The sequence below is a fragment of the Canis lupus genome, chromosome 35, assembly GCF_048164855.1.
Source record: "Canis lupus baileyi chromosome 35, mCanLup2.hap1, whole genome shotgun sequence".
Classification (NCBI taxonomy): Eukaryota; Metazoa; Chordata; class Mammalia; order Carnivora; family Canidae; genus Canis; species Canis lupus.
In genome coordinates, this window is record NC_132872.1 from 24,356,537 (window position 1) to 24,383,813 (window position 27,277).

At 42.0% G+C, this 27,277-nt stretch overlaps 1 long non-coding RNA gene across 2 annotated transcripts; it reads right to left on the bottom strand.

Moving 5' to 3' along the window:
• Positions 1 to 494: 494 nt before the first annotated feature.
• LOC140625193 (uncharacterized) lies at positions 495 to 26,952 on the bottom strand. 2 transcript variants are annotated; one of them, XR_012024567.1, is made up of 4 exons: positions 26,602 to 26,952; positions 17,488 to 17,575; positions 5,379 to 5,609; positions 495 to 954 (listed from the first exon to the last, which is right to left on the bottom strand). It is a non-coding gene; the product is annotated as an uncharacterized lncRNA (long non-coding RNA). The 2 variants fall into 2 exon arrangements; XR_012024566.1 differs by lacking the exon at positions 17,488 to 17,575.
• Positions 26,953 to 27,277: the final 325 nt, after the last annotated feature.

Here is a 27,277-nt window from a genome sequence, read left to right on the forward strand (position 1 = left end):
CTCTATGTCAGTTATGTCTCAATATAAAACAAAATAAATAAATAAGAATATGGTCTCATAAAGTTAAAGCCCAGAGCATAAAGGTGACCTCAGAAAATCAGTCTCCACCCGTGTAATCAAAATCATAAGCTGCTCCCAGCTCCTGATTTTCTCACTCACATCCACTCATTCCATGCACATCACACACACGCACCAAGTCAGGAGCCAGTGCTAAAAGGAAATGAAGATCCTGCCTCAGGTTAGGAACATGAGCCAGAATGAACTGGGCTCCGGCCCTAACTCTTGACACCTCACTGATGGGCTCCGGGACGTGTCTAAATTCCCATTTCCTCAACTAGCAAGGGGGAGGAATAGGTCCCACTTCAGAGTAGGGAGGATTCTTTTAGGTAAGGCATTAAAGAACTCAGCATAGTGCTTGGCATGCTAATTATCAGGTCTCATTAAATGATGGCGTTAGACATACTTACATAATTACATCTGATAAAGAAGTAAACTTAGAGTGACACCAATGACTTTTATTTTAAATTATTTGCAAGGTTAATGTGGAAGAAGAGTTACTGAAGATGGGTGGGTGGTTCTTTCAATATCTTTCTTTACATTTTTAAGAATCACTTATTCTGTTAAAATACCTTTTCTTCTCCTTATTCCCATAAAAAGACAACACAGCAGATCACACTCCCCACCCCCCACCCAGTGGTCACTCAGCATCTGAGGACACTCGTTCACAGCTACCACCCCCTGGCCTGGTGTTCTGAAACCCAAAAAACACAGTAGAATCTGTAGAAATGATGTGGAAACAAAATATTATTTGGACTCTTTTTCAAACAAGGGGGGCATGCATGCTTCTCCGTGTTCGTCCTTCCTAGAGCTGCTTTTTTCCTCTACTTTCTTTTGAGATCTTATCTCCATCCTCAGGCATTCCCTTTCATTTCTCTCCCTTCTGCTCTCCGGTCCCTGAAAGACAAAGGTCAGAAAAGGGTAGAAATGTGCCAACAACTGACGTGCCACATTTATCCTATCAGAAATGAAAAAATCCCTGGTCACTTAGTAGACTTCCACATCGTAGTTTCTCATAATAAATTAGCAGAAGGCCAAGGGTGTTGCTAAAAGCTTTAGTTATAAATAAAAGGGATGGGGCCTTGGGGTGTCAGCAACAGTCTATGGGGGAAACTCCACCCATACACAACTCTGACATATAGAGGGATGTGATTTCACAATGTGATATAATTAATAGTGTCTTGGTGCTTTCTGAAAAGGAACATGGCAAGCGAATCATACTTGGAATGATTCTAACCCCCCAGTGTCTACTTCTTTAAATTACATTAACAGTAGAGTTTGCACTAAGTTTTAATGTGAGGACTATGTGAAGAATGAAGTGTTGAGGAATGACATCCAACCACATTCCCCAGCTGGTACAGCACAAACTAAAGAAACTCTACTTTTCGATATTTCACCTTGGTGGACACTGACAGACCATCACTAAGCCTAAGAGGAAATAAGAACATCACAGATAGTGATTAGTGCACTGATAATGAGCAAACAGGGTGAGGTGATAGGGATGTATGGTGGGAACGGGGAAGCCTTCTTTAGTTTCCATGGTCAAAGAGTGTCTCTCAAAGGAATTACCAACCAAAGAATGGCATTGATAAATATGTAAGTAGGCACCTACTTACACTCCTATAACAAATAACACCATCACTCTCCCCCTCCTCTGTTGGAACTGGAAACGCTGGGCAATGCCTGAGTGTCTATCAAGTGAACATACACTGTGATGAGTGGCAATGAGATGAGCAAGATCACGACTCAACCCTGCAGGCCGAGTTATGAGGGTGTCTGTTTACTACGGTGGTGTCAGCTACTCCTCAGTGCTAAATTTTTTTATACCTAAATGGCTTCATTTCTATCTATAGGGGCCAGAGTCACAAAGCAAAACAAATGATGTTGCTGAGATGAAAGTTAAGAGAAACTTAAAGATTGTGCTCATTCTGTAAATGTGTTTCCAGATTATTTTCATTAGACCTAGCAGTTGTATTAGATCCAGCGGTCTGATCAAAGTTCATATGTAGCAGGCATGAATATCTCTAATGCTTATAAGAATGGTATAAAAGAGAGAAAAAATAGTGATGATCCTTCTCAAAACAAAGTAATGGCTTTTCCCTTATTGGGAATAAAGACTATTTGAAAAATGATTGTAAATAGTGAACTGAAATCTTTTTTTTTATTATTTCATTATTTAGAAACAAAATGTAGGGGCATCTGGGTGGTTTAGTGGTTGAGCATCTGCCTTTGGCTCGGGTCGTGATCCTGGAGTCCTGGGATCAAGTCCCATATTGGGCTCCCCATGGGGATCCTGCTTGTCCCTCTGCCTATGTCTCTGCGTCTCTCTGTGTCTCTCATGAATAAATAAATAAAATCTTCAAAAAGAAAAAAAGAAATAAAACATAAAAATTCTCAAAATAAGACAATTGAGGTTTTCAATACCAAAATGAAAGAATTTAATGTTGTTGGTCATGATCAGATCACAAAATTAGCTTCTGGATCCTTTTGATGCTAAAAGATATGAAATTTTAATCTACATATTACTTAACATTTGGTCCCCAACCAAAATATAAATCAGTTTTAGATTTGCTGATAAAAATATACTTTTCAGTGTAGTTAGCTTTAGAAAACTATGTCAGTCTCTAAGTAAGAACAAGTTTTAAAGTGTATGTATGTTCTAAATTTTTAATTTTACATTAGGATAAGCTTTATAAAAAGCTCTTTAAAATTGATATAAAATAAAATATTTAATAAAATTATTTATCCTATAGTTTATATATGAATAAGAAAAAAATTAATGATTTTATAAATTCCTAGCAGGTTTCTAGCTACTATATGGAACTGTGAAAAGAATTCTTGAGTCAAAAAATTGAAAATGCTATCTTGATTGCCTCGGCACTCAAAAGGAAGAGCTTGAGAAAGGAAGTATTAGGGTAGCCCGGGTGGCTCAATGGTTTAGTGCCGCCTTCAGCCCAGGGCCTGATCCTGGAGATCTGGGATTGAGTCCCACCCCTGCATGGAGCCTGATTCTCCCTCTGCTTGTGTCTCTGCCTCTCTCTCTCGCTGTATCTCATGAATAAATAAATAAAATCTTAAAAAAAAGAAAGGAAATATTAGCAAACATATTTGATATTTTAGGGATGAGGTGGTGAGTATCTCTTTAAATAAGAGAAATGATTTCATGTTTACACACTGTTAGGGTTTACAATATTAGCAAATGGCATCATATAAGCTGTTCCATAAGATGTGTTGTTATGTGAAATTTTTTCTGAGAACCTCAGAAAAAGAACAGTTCAGATTAAAATTTTTTTCAAAATACATTTATCCCATAACTTGCTCCAGAAAAAACTTAAGGCAGCTATGTCTCCCAAATTAATATAATTAATGACTTGAACATGTAATTTTTTAAATTTTTTTTTTTATGATGGTCACACAGTGAGAGAGAGAGAGGCAGAGACACAGGCAGAGGGAGAAGCAGGCTCCATGCACCGGGAGCCCGACATGGGATTCGATCCCCGGTCTCCAGGATCACGCCCTGGGCCAAAGGCAGGCGCCAAACCGCTGCGCCACCCAGGGATCCCTGAACATGTAATTTTAAAACAAGAATTCTTGCACTCCTGCTATATTCCTGCTGAAAGTTCATAATCTAAATCTAGTCATGAGGAAATACCAGATAAACCCAAGCTAGGCATCATTCTAAAAGATAACTGGCCTGTATTCTTCAGAGGTCAGTATCATGAAAGACATGGAAAGACTGAGGAACTGTTTACAGAATAAATATCAATTAGAGGGATGTGAAAATGAGCTGCATTACATAATCTGGAAGTTCACTATAGAAAATATTATTGGAACAACTGGCAAAATATGAATGAGGTCAATACTTAGTTATAAAAGTATTGTATTGGTGTTAATTTCCTGAGTTTAATTACTATACCATGTTTCTGTAACAGAATGTTTTCCTGCCCTTGTCTCGGGGCTTGGAAGGGGAGAGAGGATATAAGTAAATATACCATATTAACTTGGAGGAAATCTAAATGAAGTGTATTTTTTATACTATTCTCGCTACCATTCTAAGTCTGAAACCATACTTTTTAAGATGTCATTTATTTATTCATGAGAGACACACAGAGAGAGGCACACAGAGGCAGAGGAAGAAGCAGGCTCTCTGTGGGAAGCCTGATGTGGAACTCGATCCCAGGTCATGGATCACATCCTAAGCCAAAGGCAGAGGTCAACTGCTGAGCCTCCCAGGCATCCCCTGAAACCATATTTTTAAAAAAACGATATAAGGAAAAAGATAAAACAGTAACTTTTAATAAGATTTAGAAATGATAAGTGACAGCTGCTTTCTATTCTTCCTTCTTTATTCCTCTACTGAAGGGGAATCATACGCAGAGTCACTCTCTGATAAAAGTGACGTGCCACCTATGAGGCAAAGATGCATGGTGACAGTCCCAACAGCAGTCACTGCTAAGCAGAAAGTGTTGTGTTCAGATGTGCAATGAGGCAGGAAGCAGCCACATGTCCTCCTCTGTACATTCACAGAGCACAGCTCAAGAATCAGGTGGCAATACACCTGGTCAGTTATTGTTCTGCCCACTACATGGCAGAGCCGCATGATTATTCCTGTTTTGCAAAATAGAACAAAAAAACAAAAACCCAGAACAAAGAAGTTATTTTGTTCAAGGCCACTCAGTGAACATGTTGTAGAGTTGAAAACTATCCCCCAATTAATCCGTCTCTAGTTTATTACTTTATGTATTGAGTTTGGCATCATCAGTGGAGTTTCTATTCTTCCCCCGTTCCATGCCTGTCCTCTCCTTTGCTCTCCTTTGTGCTTTACTTAGACTCCCACAGGCCATTCTAAATGCCTGGACAGCTCCTACTCCTCAATACTTACTAGACAGTTGGATAATTCCTTTTGCATGTTTTTTAGAAGTACAAGGGAACATGCTACCATCATACACTATTTGCTGCTGGATTAAATGCGAAAGGATAGGAACAGTTGGGTAGTTTTCCCCCTTCTTCAAATAGTGAAAGAAAAACAAGTCACAATTATTTCTAATTGTCTCAAAAAAAAAAAAAAAAACAGAGGACTTCGGTAACAAAAATATCCTGCCTCTGGCCCTCCAGGAATTCTTCCTACACCTGGGGTCTCCAATAAAAATAATTTAAAAATGTATACACACCTGGGCTATCTAAAACTGTCATTTGTCAAAGACCTTATCACTAAGCTGTAAATGAAGAAGTTAGATTTGTTCTCCTCAAAGTTGGGGAGGAAGAATCCATTGGGTTTCCCTTTTTAAAGTGGTTAAATATTCAACAATTCTGTTACATACCAAAGATGCAGAGCGTTTGGTTCTAAAGCACAATTGCTGCTCAAAAGACTCTGGAAATGCTTGAATTTTGGAATGGGATCTTCTTTTTGATTCCAGCGGCTCGTTGCGTGACTCGTCTGCTGAGAATTTTCTGTAATCCGGGATGTGGGAATGGCATTGAAATCCCTGGGCCTCATGAGAATGCCTTCTGGGATGGCTGTTGGATGATGGGATTCTGGGAAACACAGGAAACTGGGAATATAGAATTAAAAAAAAATGCAATATAAAGAGACTGCACAGGGACTGAATATACATACATTACCAACTAAACAATCTCATGTTGAACTGAAATCTTACCTTTTTGATCAATAGGACCTTCCTCTACAATGAAATAGAGCCAATTATTTAAAACATTAAGTAGAACATCCCAAGACTAGCTTGGTTCATCCTCTACCATTAGGGTAGAATAATGAAATGAAACATTCCACGCCTTAAATTGATATGTAAAAATAAATTCCAAGATTATATTTTAAAAAAACTTTAATGAAGCCATAAATGTTTAAGAAATAATGCAAAGGTGGATATTTATGTGATTCCTATATGAAGAAAGAATTTCTAAGCAAAAGAGCAATGGGAAAAGTCATAAGGAAAAAATTAATTTACGTAAAAATAAAGCTAACTTGCATCACAAGCCATATAAACAAAATTAATGGTAAGCTGAAAAAACTTTAAAAATATTTGCTACACATTAGTAATGCTTACTAGATGTCCTGAAAATAAATAAGTATATGTTACACTCCTACTGGCAACTGCTGAGGTCATATAATACAATAACGGCAATGTTAAGATCACAATTGGAAAATAATCAAAGGAGGGACAGCTCAGAGAAACCAGTCTTGAAAGAAACATTCTCTTAATTCTTCTCACTTCCCAACCCACTCCAATTTAGCTTTTGCTCCCAAGATCAATTTTGGTCAGAATATTGAACTCAGTGTTGCCGAATTCTGTGCACTTTTGGCCTTTAATAATTCTGGAGAATTCAGTGCAGGAGCCCATGTGGCCCCCCTGGAAACAATCTTCCCTTGCCATCTACCACTGCAGCCTCAAGGGCCATCTTCCTGCCACTGTGTTTTAGACATTTTTGCTCACTTCTCCCTCCTTCTAGCTGCTCATATCTACCGGACTTCCTCCAAGTTCTAAACCAGTCTTCCTTCCCTTCCTTTCCTTTCTCACATTACACTGTCTCCCAAAGTATCTCATCCTCAGGCTTCAATTTGTAGCTCTAATCTGATTTCCTACTTTATATTGTTAGCCTAGACATCGCCTGTGAGTTTCTGCCCCTTGAGTTCCCTCTTCATAGTATCCCTCGTAGAGATTACATAAAAATAAAATCTTAATTAAAAAAATATGATGAATAAATACATAATGAATGAAAGAAAAAGAAATACTAATGGGTAAAAATTCTTTATGCTTATTAGCAGTCAAAAACTATGGAAAATGAAATAATATGGGGATCCCCGGGTGGCTCAGCGGTTTGGCAACTGCCTTCGACCCAGGGCGTGATCCTGGAGTCCTGGGATCGAGTCCCACGTCAGGCTCCCTGCATGGAGCCTGCTTCTCCTCCTGCCTGTGTCTCTGCCTCTCTCTGTGTGTGTCTCTCATGAATAAATAAATAAAATTATTTAAAAAAAGAAAATGAAATAATATACAATTTTTGCCTTTCAGGTAAAAAAAAAAATGTTACTTAATGGTACCAACACTGGCAAAAGTGCAAGGAGATAAGCACAGTCTTCCTTGCTGGTAGGACTTCAAATGTACATCCTTCCTAGAAAATTGTTGGTAATATGTGTCAGAAGGCTTAAAATATTCCCCTCCTTGGATCCATCCATTGTATGTTGTTTTTTGCTGAATTATGTCCTCCTGCCCGAAATTCATAGGTTGAACCCTTATGTGAGTACATCAGAAGATGACTATATTTGGAGTCAGGGCCTCTAAAGATTAAGTTAAAATTAGACCATTATAGTGGGTCCTACTCCAGTCTGACTTGTGCCCTTATAAGAAAAAGAAATTTGGATACATAAAGAGATGCCAGGGACATGCCCCCACAGAGGACATACCATGTGAGGACACAGCAAGAAGGTAGCAATCTGTAAGCCAAGGAGAGAGCCTTGGAAGAAATCAAGCCTGTTGACACCTTTATCTCAGACTTTTAACTTCCAGAACTGTGAGAAAATAAATTTCTGCTGTTTATGTCATCCAGTCTGTGGTATTTTGTTATGGTAGCCCCAGGAAACTAACACATATGTATTGAAACTTTCTCTCAAACAATCATCAAAAATATGCTTAAAGATTTGTAAAGCTACTAAAAGACATGAGGTAAATTTGTATATATTATTCCATTTATTATAGGTAAGACATGGTACTTTGTGCTTTGGATAAATTGGAGCGCCCAAAAAGCACAGTGTACCCCTCTTGGAGATTATGTTGGGAGATGAACATTGAACAAATAAGGCATATGCCTACAAACTTGGCCAAATGCTATAAAGGAAAAAAAATTCAAGGTGCATAAAGAGGATATAACAAGGTAAAATTATGTATGTTCAGATGAGTGTTGGAGTGGCTAGGGGGATCAGGGGAGGATTGTAAAGGTGTGATGATTAAGATACAATCTGAAGGGTGAGAGGGGTTAATTAGGGAACAGGGAACACTCTTCTGCCTCAGGATGAGCCCCATATGTTCAGAGGCCCTGCCACAGAAGAGCTTGCCGATGTGGAAGGAAAAGAAGCCCATTGACCGTGAACATCTGGGAGGAGGGAGAGGAGGAGAGGGCTTGAAGTAGGGTAATTTCATAAGGTGGGCAACCTTAAACCATACCCAAATGTTTTTAAAGGTTTTCTTTGAGCTGTGGGATTTTTTGTTTTGTTTTGTTTTGTTTTTTTTATCCAAGTTTTCTGCAATGATGGTGTATTATATTATCAGGAAAAAAATGGTACTTTAAAAAAATTGAGACTTAGACACAGAAGGACAAATACTGAATGACTGCACTTATGTGAGTTAGCTATAATAGTCAAACCTGTAAAAGTAAGAAATAGAATGGTGGTTGCCAGGGCCTGAGAGAAGGGGGAAACGGGAAGTGGCTAATCAATGGGTTTAAAAGTCCAGTTATGCAAGATGAGGGAGTTCTAGGGATCTACTCTACAGCACTACACTTGTAGTTTACCAGATTGCACACTTAAAAATCTGCCCAGAGGGTAGATCTCATGTTAAGTGTTCTTACCACAATAAAATTTTAAACATAAAATTTAAAAATTTAAGGTTGGGAATGGAAATGAGAATGTTTGTACAAAATGTTCTCTTCCATTGAGAGGCCTAAAAAGAATAGCAAGAGTTTTTATCACAATATAAATACAGTGTATACTTAGTGATCTATCAGATATGTCTTTCAGTCGGTTGGTTGTGGTGTGTGACTTTGTGGGGAACAGCCTTAAGGGAGCTCTCTGATTACAGGGAAGAAGCTCCCACTTTTAATTGCGTTTACTTACCACGCAAGCTCTACTTTTGGAACTTTATATCCCCGTCCAATGTAATTTTCCTGGCAAAGACAGGAAATAGTACCCTACATGGCTTTTTTTTTTTTTTTTTTTTACCAAGTATGCACTTGTCACCCCACAGCCACTGGCCTTATAGCTCTCTCTCCCACACTGTGAGGCAGGCTCTGGCCTGTGGAACTGGATCCCTTCACTCTGAGCTCACCAGCTGGGGTCCCAGACAACAAAGCACCAAAGACAAAGTGTGCTGCAGGCACTGCCTTCGGAGCAGTGACTACCCAGTTCCCTGACGTGCATCACAGAAGAGTGTGCTCAGCACCAAAGCTGTTTCCACTGTGACCAAAGAAAACAATTCCTGTTGGAAGAAAAAACCCTGTGCATTCTGTGACCCAAGGCATAGGTTCTCATTTAAGAAAAAATTAGTGGGGCGCCTAGCTGGCTCAGTAGTGGACCGTGTGACTCTTGGATCTCAGGGTTGTGAGGCCGAGCCCCATGTTGGATGCAGACCACTTAAAAACAAAATATTTTAAAAAACATTTTTAAAAAAGATTTTATTCATTTATTCATGAGAGACACAGAGAGAATGGCAGAGACACAGGCAGAGGGAGAAGCAGGCTCCATGCGGGGATCCCGACACGGGACTCAAGGATCTCTCCAGGATCACACCCCAGGCCACAGGCGACACTAAACCACTGAGCCACTGGGGCTGCCCAAGAAAGTAGATCTTAAAAGTTCTCACCACACACACAAAATTTTAACTGTGTGTCATGAGGGATGTTAAGTGGACTTATGCGGTAATCATTATGCAGTCTGTACACACATCAAGTCATCATGTTATATACCTAAAATTAATACAACGTTATCTGGCAATTATATCTCTATAGAAAAGGAAACAACCAATGGCCTAATTAAAAAGTGGGTCAAAGACCGTTCAGGCACCTCATCAAAGAAGACATACAGATTGTAAATAAGCACATTAAAACACGGTATCATGTGTCATTAGGGAATCATAATTAAAACAACAGAGAGACAGTAGGAGGCACATACTAGGATGGCTGCAACCCAGAGCGCTGGCAGTACCAGATGCTGCTGAGAAGGTGGAGTGATCGGAACCCTCCTTCGTTGCTGACGGGAATGCGATGTTGCACAGCAACGTTGGAAGACAGTTTGGCAGCTTCTCACAAAATCAAACTTGAATATTTACCCAGAGCTGAAAAGGTATATGCACGCAGAGGCCCGCACACAGATGTTCATACCAGCTTTGCTTACCACGGCCGCAACTCGGAGGCAACCAAGACGTCCTTCAGTAGTGAATGGACAAATAGAATGGAATAGTCCATAAAATGGAATATTATTCAGTGATAAAAGGAAATGAGCTCTCAAGCTACAAAAAGACATGGAAGAAACTTCAAGGCACATGACGAAGTGAAGGAAGTGCCAACCTGAAAAGGCTACAACACTGTGTGATTCCAGTTACCTGATGTTCTAGAAAGGCGTTACTGTGGAGACAGTAAAAAGGTCAGTGGTGGCCAGGGTGGCCACCTGGGTGGCTCATATCCAACTACCCACTCAGCTGTCCAACAACACACATCTTAGGATGGGAAGGGACGAATGAGCAAAGCACCAACAATTTTTAAGGCAAGTAAAAAATAAAAATAAAAATAAATAAGGCAAGTAAAGCTATTCAAGGGCAGCCTGGGTGGCTCAGCAGTCTAGCGCCGCCTTCAGCCCAGGGCCTGACCCTGGAGACCCAGGATGGAGTCCCATGTGGGGCTCCCTGCATGGAGCCTGCTTCTCCCTCTGCCTGTGTCTCTGCCTCTTTCTCTCTCTCTCTCTCTCTCTCTCTCTCTGTCTCTCATGAATAAATAAATAAAATCTTTAAAAAAAATAATAAAGCTATTCGATATGATATTATAATGGTGGATACAAGTCATTATACATTTGTCAACCTACAGAACGCACAACCCTAAAAGTAAACCATAATGAAAACTATGAGCTTTGAGTGAAAATAACGTGTCAGTGAAGGTTCATCAAAATGTATCTCTCACTTTCCAGAAACCAGCAGGGACAGCAAAAAAAAGGGGGGGTTGGAGAACCCACAGATTTCCTCTGTATCTGGCATCCACCCAGCATCTTAACATTGCCCCGGAGGAAAAGCCAAACATCATATTCTGTGCTCCCAAACAACTTTTGTTTTCATGACCCGAAGCTGGTGAGGTGTCCTTGAACCAACAGGAGGGAGTGGGGGAGTCAGCAGGCCCTCCGACTGACGGAAGGTGTGCCTGCTACAGGGGAGCTCTCCTGGTACCCCAACAAAAGCCAGCTATGTCCCATCCAGCCAAGTCATCCTCTGGCCTCGGCCCAGGAAAGATCCTCCCCCCACCCCAAAATAAGTTGTCAAATTCCACAGTCACTCGCAGCTCCTGCAGTCCTACAGGTCTGCTCAGAGCCCTAAGGAGCCACAGCCCCAGCTGGAGAAGCTTCTTTATGTGTCCTCAGTTCTTTTCCACTTTCACCATCATGTTGCTCGCTTTGTCGCCTCCCTCTGAAATCCCTCTAGTTTATGCCAATTTTGAAAGTTCTATTTTCTCTCCACCTCTAACAGGACAAGTGCTAAGACAGTACTGCCAGGGCCTCACCGAGAGGCGGCAAGAACAAGCCTCGGCCAGCTCCCCGTGATCATACCCCAAACGCACCCTCCTAGAAGGGCCTGTGTTTTGCACGCGAAGGCACCGTGCACAGCTGTGCTGGGACCCGGGATGGGCGGTGCGGCCACATGCCTACACCAGATGTGAAGGGAGTCCTCATGGGCCCTGTTGCAATAATGGAACCCCAACCCAAGCAGACCTACCCAGGGGCCGAGTCCCATTGTGCTATTTGCCGGCCCATTCCATAAGAATTCAAGTTTGCTTACAAAGACCGGTGACATAAAATAAAGATAAATGAGAAAAATGGGAAGTCGAGAGACTTGAAATCTCTGGATGAGTGGGAAAATTCTGGCTCCAGTGGCATGATCTCTAACTTCACAGTTCCCCACCTCGTTCTCTCCCCTCCTTGCCGGTCCTACATGATTCTAGCTTTCTTGTCAAGGTCACCAAAGACGCCCACGTTGCTAAATTCAATGGTCAAGTCTGTCTCAGCTTACCTGAGCCACTAGCAGAATTTCACAGAGCTGATCACTGCCTACTTCCTGGAAAATATTCATCCCATATTTTTCCTCTTCACGGGCCCCTCCTTCTTTCCTGGCTTCTCCTAATCCCTAGCTTCTCAAAATTATAATGTCCTAGGGCTCAGGTTTTAGAACTCTTTTCTATCTCCTCAGGACTGGGGAATCTCATCCCTTTTCACAGCACTCAGCAGTATGCTGTGTGCCCATGATTCCCAGATTTTTATCTATAGCCAGACTTCTCCCCGGAAACCCTCCACTCCTCATATCCAACTACCCACTCAGCTGTCCAACAACACACATCTTAAACTCAAAACTGTCCAAAGCAGATCTCCTGGCACCTTGACCAGATCTCCTACCTCCCATTTTCCCCACTCAATGACAACTTCATCCTCCCAGTTTTACCAAAAATTTTACGGTCATCCTTGACTCCTCTCTTTCTCTGACTTTCCACATCCAATCTGTTGGAAAATCCTGTTGGCTCTATCTCCAAAATATGTGTAGGATCTGACCACCTCTCACCACCTCCCCTGAGACCGCTCTGGGATAGACCTGGGTTATAAAAATGGTCTCCTAACTGGATTCTGCTTCTTCCTTTGCCCCTTTCAGACTATTCTTAACACAGAAGTCAGGATAATCCTGTTGAAATGTAGGTTAGGCTCAAGTCCTCATGATGGCCTACATTGCTCCACATGATTTAGCCCCCGTCACTTCTCTAATCTCCTCTCCTCCCTACCAACCGCACTGACCTCCCTGATTCTCCTTGAACACATCAGGCTCTCCTCTGCCTCCAAGTTGTACTTGCTTGAAATATTCTTCCTTCTTATCTCCTCTAAGACTTTGATCAAATACCTCAGGGAGGTCTTCCCTTATCTATTTAAAACTTCAAACTGTCTCAAGACCCCATCCCCTTTTCTTGCTTTATTTTCCCCATAATTCATCTCTTTCTAACATACAGCATAATTTACTGACTTATTCTGTGTATTGCAATTAGAATGAAAGCTCCATGAATGTAGGAAGTTTTTCTATTTTTCTTTACTGCTTCATTTCTGGCTCTTAGAACTATTCCTGGCATATAGTAAGTTGTTCAGTACATAAGTGTTGGATGGATGAACAGATGCATAAATGGATGAATAAATGAATGAATGGATGGATGGACAATGGATGGATGGAAAGAGTAGATGGCAGGATTTGTGCTTCCACTGCCAGATTCTAAAGATCCCAGAGGTGGGAAATGTCACAAATCAAGGAGAATTCAGCATGTAAAACACAGGTCTCCCCATATCTGCTCTGCCATGCTAGATCCTAACTTAAAATGAAGTGAAATGTCCATGGAATCATTAGAATTAGGCTAAGCTTAGTTTTGTCTCAATCAGCCATAGCCCATAAAAAGTTGGCTGGGAAAATATTCATGAATATGGGAGTTGAGAATGGCAAGCCATGACTATCCCCTCAAGAGGGATGGTGGAGTTGACACACTTAAAAGTACCAGTTTCTATTGAGTTTCTACCACGTGACAGATAGGACACCAGGCTCTTGGCCAACATTATGTCATTAACTTCTGGCCACACTGGGAAGGGGGTATTATTACTCCCATTTTACAAATCAGGAAACTGAAGTCCAGAGAGGTTATTTTCACAATATCCCAAACACATGGTAAGAATCAGTATTCAAACTAGATCTATATGAATCAAAATGTCTTATTCTCTACATACTAAAGATTACTCTAGAAATGGTGAACTAACCTTTGACTGTTTTGGATCAATTCTCCCTAGTCTCTCAGTACAGCAAACATCTTAGAATTGGAGCCGAAAGAATAAGAAAGAAGAAGTTAAAACTGAGTCTTTGCTTCTTAATTAATGCTGAAAATTTTCCAACAGAATAAAAAAAAATTGGTAGGCTAAAACTGGACACCTTTCAGTCACATTCACACACCAATGAAAAGTAGTAGGAAAACACGAGATTAAAACTTACCACACTACTACCTTCACCCAAATTTCTCATGGATCGTAAGTACCGAAGATGTGCTGCTCAGGAGCTAACAAATCCTGGCTGTTTAATACTCAAGAAAGACAAGCATATTTCACCAACATCAGCCTCTCAGCAGCCCCAGAGAAATCTCTTTTCTTCCTCCCACTCACATTTCTCCCTCAGCATTGTACACTGCCAGTGGCCTCCATCTCCACCCAACCTACAGAAACCTGGCCCATAACACCCTGCAATTAATATCATCAGACATGCAAGTCTGATTGTCAACCTAGTAGGCATGTTCTCACTTACCAAAGACACTGTCCTTTGCAGTCAGGGAGGCACTACTGACTCACTCCAAAACTTTCATTTATTCCTGCTCTCACCAAGTCTGTCTCCTGATTAATCATTTGTGTGAAACTGTCCAACCAGCCAGCTTAGAAGTTCAGTGTGTAAGCACAGCAAAAGTCGGTTCCCACAGGAATTAGGCCCACCCATGACTTTGTTTCCCTTACTTGGGCCAACCTTCCAAGCCAACTAGCTCATACCCACTCCTACCCAAGGGCATCTATGAAAACTAAGAAAACTCCAGAATGAATATTCACAATCATTGCTGCTGGCTTCAGCATTTGGACCCACCAACCAATCAGAATATTTCTTGGTTCTTGCTTTAAAAATAAGACCTGCTGGAGTGTGTGTACAATGCACCTATGAAGTTGAGGTTGTACTATCAAAATCCCATAAAACACTCTGCCCCTCTGTGTGTGTGTGTGTGTCTCTCATGAATAAATAAATAAAATCTTTTTTAAAAATCCCATAAAACAAAGTAAAACAAGGAGATTTAGAAAACATGTCTTTTCAAAGCATGGAAGTACCACATGTTGCCAAGACCTGACTCATCCTTTTAACTATAGGCTCTAAATTAGTACAGAGATTATTCTAGAAGGGAAAAGATCCTCTAAAAACAGAAAAGAGATTAAACATTAAATCAACGAAGACAAGAGAACGAGCCACAGTTTCCTGAGATGCCCACCTGGATACATAAACGGAGGAAAGTGATGAAACAGGCTCTTGATTTTACTTTCTCACTCTTACTACACTCGAGTGACCCTGAAAGCAGAGGTAGAACCAGCTATATGATTTGTAGGGCCCAGAGCAAAATGAAAATGTGGAGTTCTTTGTTTATAAATTGCTGAGATTTTCAGAACAGTGACAGCAGACCATCAAAACAAGCATGGGGCCCTCCTAAAACTGGAACCCTGCACAACTATACAGGTTGCACACCTGCAAAGTGGGCCCTGCAGACAAAGGATTTGTCCCCTGAGTGATTTAAAGAGACCTGAGAGAAACTGTGGATGAATTACATGCTCTCAGATGTCATGTCTCCTGGGTGGAGGGCCCTAGAGAGGAAAAGAACAATTTCTCTATAAGATGTAATACTGAACTGGACTTCCACACACGTGTCTGTTTCCCTGGGAGATTCACAAGCCTTCTACCTCTGTAACTGGTTTTTCCTTTTTTAAATTTAAGATTGACTGGGCCTAATTAACCTCACCAACTAGATTGATCTGGAAAGACAAATCTTGTAGCAGACCCAGTAAGAAATCTGAGTGCTTACTGGCAGAAAATTTCCTATAATTTTGGTTACAGAAGAGATTTCTCTACTCTATCAAATTGGAAGAGTCCTTGAGGGTGCCTGGGTGGCTCAGCGACGGAGCATCTGCCTTTGGCTGAGGTCGAGATCCCAGGGTCCTGGGATCGAGTCCCACATCAGGCTCCCCTGCAGGGAGCCTGCTTCTCACTCTGCCTGTGTCTCTGCCTCTCTCTCTCTCTCTGTCTCTCAAGAATAAATAAATAAAATATTTTTTTAATTGGAAAAGTCACTAAATTAATTAATTAATTAATTAATTAATTAATAAAAATAGGAAGAGTCCACTTTGGTCATCAGTTTAGCAGCAGTCGAACTCTACAAGAACTAATTACAAAAATATAAGACTCAGCTCTATGGCTAAGGGAGGAAATTAGTCTTCAAGCAAACTTCCAAGAAAATTCTTGAGAAGATTGGTTCAGTCACTTCCTTTTTCCTCTTTCTGCTGCTTCTTCACTGGCTTTAAGTTCACCTTCATTCTTGCTTTTTTTTTTAGTCAACATGGATTCAGAACTGCCCTTGATGAGTTCCTTCTCAGATCATACCCACAGGAAAAGGACAAAAAGACAAACTTGGTTTGGGGATAATGGAGGAGAGGATATTTCTAAACATTATTTGTTAAATGAAACATGGAAAAATAAAGTGATGATGTGCCAAACAGTGTAGGAAAGCAAATAGCCATTGAGCCCACAGTCCTTCCTGAATTTTTTTTTCAGGCCTTACCAAGTGCCTCATTAACAATAATCCACTTCCACATCTGGCAATATGCTTTATGACTCAGCACAAGCAGTGATTGATAATGTACCAAAAGGAAAATTCAGAAGCTTAAGTGGGCCGAGTAAGAGTCAAAACTGTTTTCCATAAAATGTAGGACTGTCCTTTCCGAAGGTAGGAGCAGGTACTTTTTCACTGATAGCCCTAATCTTTTTTTAATTATTTTTATTTGAGTGTAGTTGACACAATGTTACATTAGCTTCAGGTGTACAACACAGTATCTGACAAGTTGATACGTTATGCTAGGCTCACCACAAGTGTACCTGCCACCTGTCACCATATAGCACAATTACAATTCCTGATGCTGGGCCTTTTATTCCCATGACTTATTCATTCCATAACTGGAAGCTTGTACCACCCACAACCTTTCACCCATTTTTCCCATCCCTCCCACCCCCTCCCCTTTGGCAACCATCAGTTTGTTCTCTGTATTTATAGGTCGGACTATGCTTTTTGTTTATTCTCTTGTGGAAAACTCAACTCCCATCCAAGAAGCAATCAGAATGTCACCACCTATCAAGGTGCAGAATCGGTTTCATCCACTCACTACCCCACCCTCTCTTACTCATTACCATCGTGAAACACAAATAATTAAAAATAATGCCAAAAGCAAAACCAACAACACTTATCACAATTAATAAGATAACAATTACATATTATCAAGTTTTTGCACATTTCTCTCCAGAAACCATAATCTTTGTTCTGAATGGCATCTTTCTGGTAGGCTCATGGCCCCTCATATGCACAGGAGTATGGAAGGCAGCCCTGAGTTCATCAGATAGAGGCAGAAGAAATCACCTCTCACCCATGCTCTCCTAGTCTGTCTTGCATCTACCTCTCTCTCAGTGGAAAACATGAAAGGAACAGAACCTCCTCCAAACAATGCTGATTTGGAAGAAATTAAAGTGATAAATAGACTCCATCTATCATCTAGTGTGGCTGTTCTTACTGCTGCTATTATTATCAAATACTGCAAATGATTCATTTCTGCTATGAGAACCATCACAGTGACATAAGAATACTGACCAGCATCCATCCCTGCATCCCAATCCATAGTATGGTCATGGCTGGAAGAAAAGTAGTTTTCCAAGACATCTGACTGAAAGCTTCCTTTCTAGATAAAAAAAAAAATGTGACTTTAGTACCTCTCCTTTAAAAGACAAACTGGGGCACCTGGATGGCTCAGTCGGTTAAGCACCTGCCTTCAGCTCAGGTCGTGATCCCAGGTCCTGGGATCCAACCCGGTGTTGGCTCTCTGTTTAGTGAATTGCCTGCTTCTTCTTTTCCCCTCTACCGCTCCCCCTGCTTGTGCTCTCTCTCTTTCCCTCTGTAAAATAAAATAAAATAAAATAAAATAAAATAAAATAAAATAAAATACAAACTGACTTCCAGTTTTCCCAAAGAGTGAGATTTAGTCCCTATCCTCCAAAGAAAGTAAAATCTCTATCAAATGATAGCAATAATATATTGTTGTCATCTTAAGAGCTTTTGTAATAATCGATCTGGGTTACATGTTAATAAATGTAACCGAGAAATGAATCATAGGCCTTATACAGAGCATCCGAGGAACGTGTAAGTTGTATGAAGAACAGCAATATAACTGCACAAAGCAGGTAAGAATGACAAGGTGCTCAGCAGCCAAACAGGAGAAAACTCATTTATTCTATAAACTTGTCAAGTTACTAAATTGTACACCTGAAACTAATGTAACATTGTGTGTGAAGTATATTCAAATGTTTTTAAAAAATAAAAAAAACTTGTTTGTTCCAGCAGCAAAGCATTTATGCAGAGATATCCAGAAGATAGGGTGTCAGACTGGACTTCAAGGAAGAGTAGAGCAGCGAAACAGAAAAACTGTCCAATTCGCAGGAGAATAGACAGCCCAGGCTCAAAGTCTGGGACTCAGCTATGAACCTCCAGAGCTTTAAGCCCAAGCCTGACTCCTGGCATCCTTCTCTGACCTAGCCTCATACCTCTAGTAATGAAATTAAGTCCTGCCTCTTCAATTTCAGTCACAGTCCCAACTGGACTTTGCTGAATTCACCCCTCATGTGCTTCTGTTGTGTTTCAAAGGCTTCTGGTTCTAGACTCCAGCTTAGCCAGGCCCCTTAGATCTGTCAGCAGATCTTGGCAGCCCTGCTTGGGCCCTTGTTGCTCTATAAGGCCTATGATTCTGAGTCATCCATTAGCCTCAATAAATTATCCTCACCTCACTCCCCACCCATTACCTCCTACTCCTAGTTCCAATCCTTAGGATGCATAATGCATTTGACCAGTATTACTCTTAGCTGACTTTACCTCACCATAATTCAATGGGGAGGTTGGAGTTATCAAACACAGAAAAAGAATTTTTTAAAAAACAATAATATTCATTGTTCTTCTGAGACAGAAGTTCTTCTGAGAACTGAGCCAAGGTAAAATCAACACAGATCATGGTTTGGCAAACTTTGGCCTATTATGTACAAAATGTTACTATACTGAAGACCTCAACTGTTTGACTTTTTAATAGTACAAATATGTGCATGTAAGTACACCTCCAGGACAGTCAGGGATAGTGTCTATATTTCCATTTTAAATACAACTGCTTCATTATTTTGGAGTGCCAGACATTGTGAATTTTACCTTATTGGGCCCTGGGCATTTTTTTTATTCCTATAAGAAGTACTTTATGATCCTATAATTCCACTTTTAGGTATATATCCAAAAGAACCAAAAGCAGGAACTCCAACAGATAATTGTACACCAACATTCATAGCAGTATTATTCACAATAATTAAAAGATGGTGTATTAGATAAGGTTCTCCAAAGAAATAAAGCTAATAGGATGTCTATGTATATTTACACATCTGTATGTCTATATCTATTGTCTACATATAGCTAAATCTATAACTGTATGTGTATATAGAGAGATTTATTTTAGGGATTGGCTAACATGATTATGGAGGCTGGCAAGTCCAAAATCTTCAAGATAAGTCATCAGGTTAGAAACTCAGGGAAGAGATGATGCTGCAGTTTAAGTCCAAAGGCAATCTTCTGGCAGAATTTTCTCTTGTTCAAGGGACGTCAGTCTTTCTCTATAAAGACCCTCAAATGATTGGACAAGGCCACATAATGGAGACCTATCTGCTTTACTCAAGTCTACTGATTTAAATGTTCACCTCATCTAAAAAAATACCTTCACAGAAACATCTAGAATAGCTTTATTTGGTTAGTGTAGCCTAGCCAAGTTGACATAAAAACTTAGCCATCACAGATGGAAACAACCCAAATGTCCTTCAACAGATAAATGGATAAACAAAATATGGCATACACATACAATGGAATATTATTCAACCTTAAAAACACATGCTATAACATGGATGAAACTCGAAAACATTATGCCAAGTGAAATAAGCCAGTCATAAAAGGACAAGTATTAAAAAAAAAAAGACAAGTATTGTATAATTCCACTTATATGAGGTACACAGAGTAGTCAACTTCCAGAGACAGTATAGTAGTGGTTGCCAGTCAGAGAGGGTAACAGAGAGTTATTGTTTAATGACTGTGGAGTTTCAGTTTGGTGAAAAAGTTCTGGAGATGGATCGTTGTGATTGTTGCTGTGAATGTACTTAATGCCATTGAACTACACACTTACAAATGGCTAAAATTTTGTCATGCTTCTTACCACAATAAACAATGAATTGCTTATATGTATAGGCTTTACTGTGAGTAAAGACATTATACTAAATTCTTTATATAGATTTTTCTCATTTAATGCCTATTGATACCCCCCACTTTATAAATATAATAAAGCCTCCTAGAGAAAGTGACTTATTCAAGGTATACTACTATGAAGCAGATCTGCAATTGAAGCCCTCAAAGTCTGACTCCAAAGTCTCTGTGCTCAGTCAGAGTGTTATACTGAAAAGAGTGACTACACTAGTATATTGAAGTAAAAAGCAAATTAAAATATTTTTCAAATACTATTTTAAAGTTGATTTGAGAGTTAAAGAATATAAAATACTTAAATAATGAAGTGCCAAAAAGATATCAAATCCAGACTGGGTATAACTAATAATGGGACACCTAAAATAACCATACATTGACCTTCATAATGAGAAGTTCTTATCCCCAAACCACAACATCTCCAGAAATAAGACAATAAACTTTGAGGTCCAAGAAATAGAAATAGAATATTTACCTGACACCTGCCTCATTTTTCCACAAGCCTTGGAGCATCTTAGTTTCTCTATTTTTTTAAATAAATATGTTGTGGTTCCAAACATCAATATTTTCAATGATGAAAAATAGCTTTCCACCATTTCACAATGATGAAAAATAGCTTTCCACCATTTTCCACTAGTGCTGGAAGTCCTAGCCACAGCAATCAGACAAGAAAAAGAAATAAAGGCATCCAAATTGGTAAGAAAGAAGTAAGACTTTCACTATTTACAGATGACATGATACTATATAGAGAAAACCCTAAAGACTCTACTAAAAAAACTACTAGAATTTATAAATGAATTCAGTAAAGTTTCAAGATACAAAATTAATATACACAAATCTGTTGCATTTTTATTTATTAATAATGAAGTAGCAGAAAGGGATATTAAGAACACAATCTCATTTACAATTGCACCAAAAAGAATAAAATACCTAGGAATAAACATAATCAAAGAGGTAAAATATCTGTACTCCAAAATATAAAACACTGGTGAAGGAAATTGAAGAAGTCACAAACAAATAGAAAGATATTCCAAGCTCATGGATTGAAAGGACCAATATTATTAAATGTCCATTCTATCCAAAACAATCTACGTATTTAATACAATCTCTATCAGAATACCAACAGTGTTTTTCACAGAACTAGAACAAATAATCCTAAAATTTGTATGGGACTTCAAATAGCCAAAGAAGGGCAGCCCGGGTGGCTTAACAGTTTAGTGCCACCTTCAGCCCAGGGTGTGATCCTGGAGACCTGGGATCGAGTCCCACATCAGGCTTCCTGCATGGAGCCTGCTTCTCCCTCTGCCTGTGTCTCTGCCTCTCTCTCTCTCTCTCTCTCTCTCTTTCTGTGTCTCTAATAAATAAATAAATAAATAAATAAATAAATAAACAAATAGCCAAAGAAATCTTGAAAGAGAAGAATAAAGCTGGAGGTATCGCAATCCCAGTTTTCAATTTGTATTACAAAACTATAGTAATCAAAACAGTAGGGTACTTACATAAAAACATATACAGATCAACAGAACAGAATAGAGAGCCCCAATAAATCCACACTTGTATAGTCAATTAATCTATGACAAAGGAGGCAAGAATATACAATGGGGAAAAGACATGCTGGGAAAACTGGACAGCTACATGCAAAAGAATGAAACTGGATGACTTTCTTACATTATACATAAAATTAAACTAAAAACAGATTAAAGACCTACATGTGTGACCTGAAACCATAAAACTCATAGAAGAAAACATAGACAGCAATTTCTTTGACATTGGCCATTGAAACATTTTTCTGGATCTGTCTCCTAAGGCAAGGGAAACAAATGCAAAATTAAACTATTGGGACTACACCAAAATAGGAAGCTTTTGCACAGTGAAGGAAACTATGAACAAAACTAAAAGGCAACCTACTGCATAGGAGAAGATATTCGCAAATGATATATCCAATAGGGGGTTAATATCCAAAATAGATGAAAAATTTAAACAACTCAACCTTCCAAAAAACAAATAATCCAACTAAAAAATGAGAAGAGGAGCTGAATAGACATCTTTTTTCCAAAGACGACATATAGATGGCCAGCAGACACATAAAAAGATGCTCAACATCACTAATTGTCAGGGAAACAACAATTGAAACCACAAGATATCACCTCCACCTGTCAGAAAGGCTAGAATCAAAAAGACAAGAAGCAAGTGTTGGCAGAGATGTGGAGAAAAAAGGAACGCTCTGCAGTATTGCTGGGAATGCTAATTGGCAAACAGTATGGAGGTTTCTCGAAAGGTTAAAAATAGAACTACCATATGATCCAGTAACCTCACTATTGGGTATGTGCACAAAACAAATGAAAATACTAACTCAAATATATAAATATACCCCTGTGTTATGACAGCATTATTTACAATAGCCAAATTATGGAAGCAACCCAAGTGTTCTTTGATGAATAAATAAAGATGTGGTACATACACACAATGGAAGGCTACTCAGTCATAAAAGAAAAGAGAATGAAATCTTGCCATTTGCACCAACATGGATGGACCCAAAGGAGGTAACGCTAAGTGAAATAAGTCAGACTAAGAAAGACAAATACCATATCATTTCACTCATACATGGAGTTTAAGAAACAAAACAAATGAACAAAATTAGAAGAGTCAAACAAAAGAAGAGACTCTTTTTTTTTAAGATTTTATTTATTAACTCATGAGAGACACAGAGAGAGACAGGGAGAGAGAGGCAGAGACACAGGCAGAGGGAGAAGCAGGCTCCATGCGGGGAGCCCGATGTGGGACTCGATTCCAGGACCCCGGGGTCACGACCTGAGCCAAAGGCAGGTGCTCAACCACTGAGCCACGCAGGTGCCCCAAGAATAGACTCTTAAATACAGAAAACAAATTGGGGGTTGCCTGAAGGGAAGTGATGGGGGAGGGGTGAAATAGATAAAGAGGGCCAAGAGTACACTGATTGTGTTGAGCACTAGTAATGTGTAGAATTGTTGAATTATTTTACACCTGAAATTAATATAACACTGTGAATTATATTTCAATTTTAAAAATTGTGGTCCCATTTATATTTTTTCTTTTTCTAAGATTTTATTTAAAATAAAAAAAATAAAATAAAATAAAAAAGATTTTATTCATTTATTTGAGAAAGAGAGAGAGAGCACCAGCGTGGGGAGGAGCAGAGGGAGAGAACCCAACCCTTGGGATCTGAGGACCCAAGGATCTCAGGTCCCTGAGATCATGACCTGAGCTGGAGCCAGACACTTAACCGACTGAGCCACCCAGGTGCCCCTTATTTATATTTTCAAATTATGTTTAGATCTGTTCCTGCGAGTAGCTCCTCACAGAAGGACTGAAAAGGATATAAGGAACCAGCGACGAAAGCTCCCGGTGGGGAGCGTAGCAAAAGGAGAAGAAAGCAGGTAAACAAAGGGGAAACAATTGCTTCTGATTCTTAGACACTTCCAGCTTTTCAAAAAGGATCATCATCCAGCTGGTATTTCTAGAGCGTCTGCTATACATCGGGGCATTGTGGCAGGTTTGGTTCAGACAAATGAAAAGACAGAGTGCTGGCCTGCGCTGAGCCCCAGACGTGAAATGCCTTCTGTCTCCACGCACAGCACATCCCATACACAGGACACCTGTTGATATTCTGGCCCCTCCAGGGAAATTTTACCAAATGTGCCCTCCCCCTCCAACGATCCTACTCCCGTGGACTTCTGGACTCCATCAGGACAAGCAAGAGTGGCCCAACCACATATAGATAGATGAGAGAGAGACAGAGAGAGAGAGAGAGAGAGAGGTGTAGCCTAGTCGTTAGGGTTTGGCCTCCAGAGCTAGACGGGGTGTGCATGTGCCACTTGTTCACCGTGTGACCTTGAGCAAGCCTCTCACTATGACTGTGCCTCTGTCCCCTCAGTCAATAGTACCCATCGTCCCGGGGCTGGTAAAAGGATCGCATGAGCTAAAACCCAGTCAGCCCTCAGAGTCAGGTTTGCCTTGTGTTCAGTGGTCAGGAAACGCTGGCTGCGCACGTCCCAGCGAGCCACCTGCAAGCCAGGACTGGCCCAGCAATGGGAGAGGAAGGGAAGAACGGTCATCCAAGGGAGCAGGGACCTTAGAGATAATTGCACGGATGACAGCACGAGGAGGGGCGTAAGGACCCCATGTGCTGCCCGAGGTCACACGGGTGGTGGGCAGCAGTGCCAGGGCCAGGACTCGGTCCTCTCTGCCCCAGCAGAACGCCTCAGGGAGAAGGCAGGAGCGCTCCCAACTGCCCCTCCGCTTGGGGACACTTTGCAGGTTTTATCCACAGCCACCCTGCACACTACACAGTTACAAGGACTGGGAATAGACGATTCTCGCAGCAGGGGTAGACACAGTGTGTGGGGGGCGGTGGGGGGTGGGGGGTGCAATCACATCCACAGCAAAGACTGGGCAAGACCTGTTTCTAAGACATATGCTGGGGAAGAGCCCAGAAGGTCAGACCACTTCAGCAGAGCTCCCAGACAGGTGCCACAGAGTCTAGAAGGTTTGGCCCAGGCTCACTGCTCAGTCCTACCCACACGGCCTGCAGGCCCTCAAGGGAGTCACGGAAGTAGTGCAGTGGATTGGCGAGAGGTGGAGACAGGACCCCGGAGACAGATGGTTCCAGAAACACTATATAACGGCTGCCATTTCCGCCCCGCCCACCTATGTCCCAAGCCTCCTCTCCCCCCACCTCCCCCCGGCTCTCCACACCATCCTCTCCTACCTCTCCCACCTCCCCAACCCTTCCACCCACGAACCGCTCACAGATGATCCTGCATCACAACCCACCGGCCCCGGGACAGATGGACACCTCCCAGCCTCGGTGTTCTCCCCGGGCTTTCCCTTCCTGCGAAACGCCTGCCACCTGCTCCTCCATGATCCCTTTCCTCTCAACCCAAACTGCTTGGCAAAATCCTCCCCGAGAAAACCAACCAAACCCCATCCTACAATAACAAGTCCCCTTTTCACCGTCTTTACTCCCAGAACCTTCCAGCTACTTCTCTGACACCTGATCAATTCCACTCTCCTCCCGAGACCTCTCTCCTTCCCAGCCTCATGCAGTGCATCGTGACCAAGAGGTCAGCCCTCGGCAAATGCTAGCTGCTAGGCCAGAGCTCAGAATGGTGGCGGGGACCCCGGCAGGCGGCAGAGGAAGCCGAGAAGGAAGGAAATGGAGAGGGAGTCCAACAGCAAAGACTCACTGGGTGCCAGAACTATGGCTTAGCCCAGGTTAACTCACTTCGTCCTCGAGACAGCCCGTGAGGCAGGTGCTATGAATATCTCCACATTACGGAGGGGGGAACTGAGGCACAGATGGGCTGAGTAACTTACCCGAAGTTTAAACGCTGGGGTCGTGGGTTGAACCAGGCCAACGGGCTCTTGCCGTTGTTGCTCGGCGACACTGTTCCCTCTAACCCTGCCCATCGCTGAAAACCACTTCAAACTGTTCCACCCACTGTTTGCACTACCATCCTGATGCAAAAACACTCTGCAACTTGCAATTATGGCACCAAATCCCCACCTATTGCTCTCTGAGCCAGAAATTACACGTCAATTCGGGCCAGATCTGCCGTGACAGTAAATATAACATATGACAAAGTCTCAAATCCAAAGCATTGCTCAAACAAAATTACAGATATTTTGAATGGAATGGGCCTCGGGCCACTCACCTAGCTCAATATTTGCTATCACGTCCCTTCTAAATCCTGAAATATGTGCCACAATGATCTGCAAGTATCCACATCTATGACCCTAAGTAATAGTTTGATAGGATTATGGGATCAACATACAAGTATAAGGTCATCAATGCATATAATCATCTGTCACATATTCAATGTGTTTTTTTTTTTAACAACCATAAAGGAATTTGGCCTCCCCCTATGAACAGCAGAACACAGAAAAGACATATTTGGGTTACAACTACATTCACAGCAGTTACCTATGGAATTCAGAATGTTAGTTACTTAATATTAAACATCCTATTAACAGAAGCAGAAGTTTCCTTAACTCGGAATAAATCTGGTAACTTTCCCAATCTTCTGTCAAAACAGTCAGGGAAGGGCGACTGGATAAAGATTTCAGCTTTAACAAATGTGCACTCTGTCCCCGCAGAAGGAAAACCGGAAAAGAAATTCACCAGTGGATTCCGCTCCGAGGTCTGGGGAGGGTCACGACAGGATACCCGCTAAATCTCGGTTCCCAGGAAACTTTTAAAACAACACACACGTAACCGCCCCCCTCCCCAAATTAAAGTGTTAGCAAAGCAGAAGAAAAGGAAGCTGGGGGGGGGGGGGGGGTCTGCGCGGGGCGCGCCGTTTGCATCCCTGCGGGGAGCAGATCGGAGGAGCGAAGCCGCGCAGGAGAGAGGCCCCGCGGGGGCAGTGAGCTCCCCGGCCCGTCTCCCCAACTTACCCAACTTGGTGTGTTTACCCCACACTATTTTTCTCACTTTGCCAGTGTTAAATCAGACAGCAGCTGGGCTTTTGTTGTTGCTGATGCCAGAGCCCCATGAAAATTAAACTGTGCGCTGGACGGGCTCTGGCCGCGTCTCAATTAGCGGGGGTGGGGGGGTGGGGGTGGGGGTGGGGGGCGCTGGAAGCTGGGATCCTCGGTGGCTTCTCTGGGAATATGAATAATAGTAAGTGGCCGGCCGCCGAGGACGTGGGGGACGTGCCCAGCTGACGTGGGGCCCGCCAAGGGGCCGCACAGCCCCTCGGCGCAGCTGTCCAGATGTGCCTCATCTGGGCCCCCCCGCGGGGCACGGAGCTCGGCGGGCCGGCGGCCCGGAGCCGCAGCTCATTGGCGGCCGCGCCCCCTTGCTGGCCGCCCATTGGCCCGGCCGCCCGCCACTCCCGCCGCCGCCCCGCCCCGGCCCCGCCCCCGCCCCGCCCCCGGCCGCCGGGCGGGCTCGCTGCATCCCCGCCGGGGACCTGGGGGCGCGGCGCGGGCGCTGATGTGGCAGTCGGCGGGGCAGCGGGCCGGGGGGCCGGGCGGGGGGCCGGGCGGGGGGCCGGGCGGGGGGCCGGGACCCGCACAGCCGGGCCTCCGGGCCGCTAGGCTGCTTGGCTTCAGCCGCACGACGATCGCA